General features: G+C 37.6%; 1 pseudogene; it reads right to left on the reverse strand.

Annotated features, from left to right (window-relative positions):
- Positions 1-2508, reverse strand: part of LOC116101665 — a 518236-nt pseudogene that overhangs the window by 63498 nt on the left and 452230 nt on the right.

Below are 2508 nucleotides of genomic sequence, written 5' to 3' on the forward strand. Positions count from 1 at the left end.
GTATGTATGTATGTATTTCTCCTATCTTCTATGCTGTAGGACAAATAGTCTTTGTATTTGGAAGAGATCAAACCCAAGTGTGGTCTCATCCTAGAAGAATTTTCCCGGAAAAGCAAAAACAATGATTGTCCCCATGGTATTTGACTTAAATTCTATTCCATCTGCTCTGCCTTGTCTCTGCTAAAGCTTTTGCTTGTCAGTTTACTTATTCCTATGCTATTAACAGGACTACTTCATTTCTTTAGGTATTTAATAAGAGACTTTTAAGTTCATATACTATTTTATCTCTGCCAAAATTTTGACTCATTATAGGAAATCTTATAAAAGACTAATTCTCTTAAGTGAGACCTTCATATCTAGTGCAGAGAAATATGTCTCCACAGAGCATGGAGTGCAGGAGTCTGAGGGTATCTTACAACAGCATTGCATTCTTCTATATTCCTTGATCTTTAGTGTATAGATACCCACTTTCTTATGGTGAGTGGTGACAGATCATTATGCTTAAATCTGAGTCAAAATTTCCTATTATGAGGATACTAAAAGTATTGGATTAAATACACCCTGGTAACTAATTTGACTTCATTTTATCTCTGAAAACTCCTGATATCTTTATATTGTGAGTATCCAAATCTCACACTGTGAAGCAGAGGAAGACTGAAGGTCAAGGCTGAAACATTTAAATAATTGGTAAAGAAAATTAAACCCACAACTCTTTACTTCCTTCATTTATACCTATGGCCTTATTCATTGTTAATTATCTTCTGACTGACACCTTCATTCTTCTACTCTCAGTTCCATCTCACATATCATTACCTAATCAGGTCTGGGAGAGGCTTAAGGTCTGATTCATTCTGGCAAAGTTACTTGAGAACTGTACAGCTATGAAAGTGCATACACACAAAATCTGCTTCCAGAATAGAAAGGTAGCACAGAAACAGAGAGTATTGAGATTCCCCTTGCAGGATAGATAATAAAGAAAGAAGAGAGGGGTCATGAACTTAACATAATCTAAACATAGTTTGGCAAATACTATCAGATTTTAACACTATAGAATTTTCTTGGTCCTTTTCTGGTCTACTATAGGCCTACAGTGCAGCAACAATTTTGACCTGTTCAATATCTTTTCCAATAGTTAATGTAATTTTTGTGGTTCTATTTTTATCATTTCAGATACATATTTGGTCTACTTCATTATACTTTTTTATATTTTAGAGTTGAGGATTATAATAGAGGGAGCTTCACAATGCCTCAAAGAAACATGACTACTTTTCCATTTTTTCCTTGAAGTTATTCAACATGACCATCTCCAATCCCAAGATTATCTCCCAGAATAAATCAACTTTTAAGAGTACAACTTCTTAGAGATGCATTGGCACAACAAGCCCTTCAAACGGTCTGACATATTCTGAAGCTAGATAATCTCTTTACCTTTTCTCATGAGCTTCAAGCCATTAGTAACTGCATCTTCCTTGATGAGACTGAAATTGGACATGTTGTTTTCTTTCTTGGAAGGAGCTGTACTTGAAGACCAGATACATCTCATCTACTTCTAATCTTTTTCCTAGGAAGTCACAGATCTTCTTTATGGTTCCCGTTGTATCCTAAAAGAAGAAGAAATATAAATGAGGGTGATAAACAGAGAGCTTTGATAGAACAGATGCAAAGAAGGAATTTCTGTATAGGGGATGAGAAAAGGGATGTGAAGAAAGGTTATCAGCAAATGAGATAGCATGAGTGAGGTTTAGGGAAGAAAAGGCAGGGTCTCATAGAAACAAGGTTAAGCTTAAACTTGCTTTGTAGAGGATTATGACCTTGAATTTTAGACCCTTCTGCCTCCATCTTCACCTGCTGTAGTTATAAGTGTTTGCTGACACAGTCACTAAGTATACTTAGATTTTTTTCTTTAAGACAGGGCTTTACTATGGAGTCCCAAGGCCTTACAATATTACTGAGGCTATGGAATGCTTACAAAAAGGGACTTAGCATGACTGCACTCCAGAAGACCCAACAAGCAGCTGAAAGAGTGGGATGCAGTTATTTGTAACCAACCAATAGACAGAAGCATCTGACCACTGTTTTTGAATTAGGGAAGGCTGAAAGAAGCTAAGGAGAAGGGTGATGTAGTAGGAGGCCCAGCAGTCTCAATTTATCTGTACTCCCAGGATCTCTCTAACACTGGACCACCAAGAAAGCAGCATATACCAGCTGATATGAGGCCCCTAACACACATAGAGTACAGGACTGCCAGGTCTGTGTTCATTCAGAGATGATGTACCAAACCCTTTAGAGACTGGATGGCCCATGGTTTAGAGGTCAGGTGGGGTAGGAGGTGGAGACATCTATTTTTACACAGGGGGGTAAGGAGGAGGTATGGGATGTGAAACAGTTGGAGGAAGGATGGGAAGAGGGAATGAAATATGGAGTGTAAAATATTAGTTGGACCAATCACAAAAGAACAAACACGGTATGCACTCACTGATAAGTGGTTATTAGCCCAGAAGTTTGGAA

Source organism: Mastomys coucha, unplaced genomic scaffold (assembly GCF_008632895.1).
Source record: "Mastomys coucha isolate ucsf_1 unplaced genomic scaffold, UCSF_Mcou_1 pScaffold21, whole genome shotgun sequence".
Taxonomy (NCBI): Eukaryota; Metazoa; Chordata; class Mammalia; order Rodentia; family Muridae; genus Mastomys; species Mastomys coucha.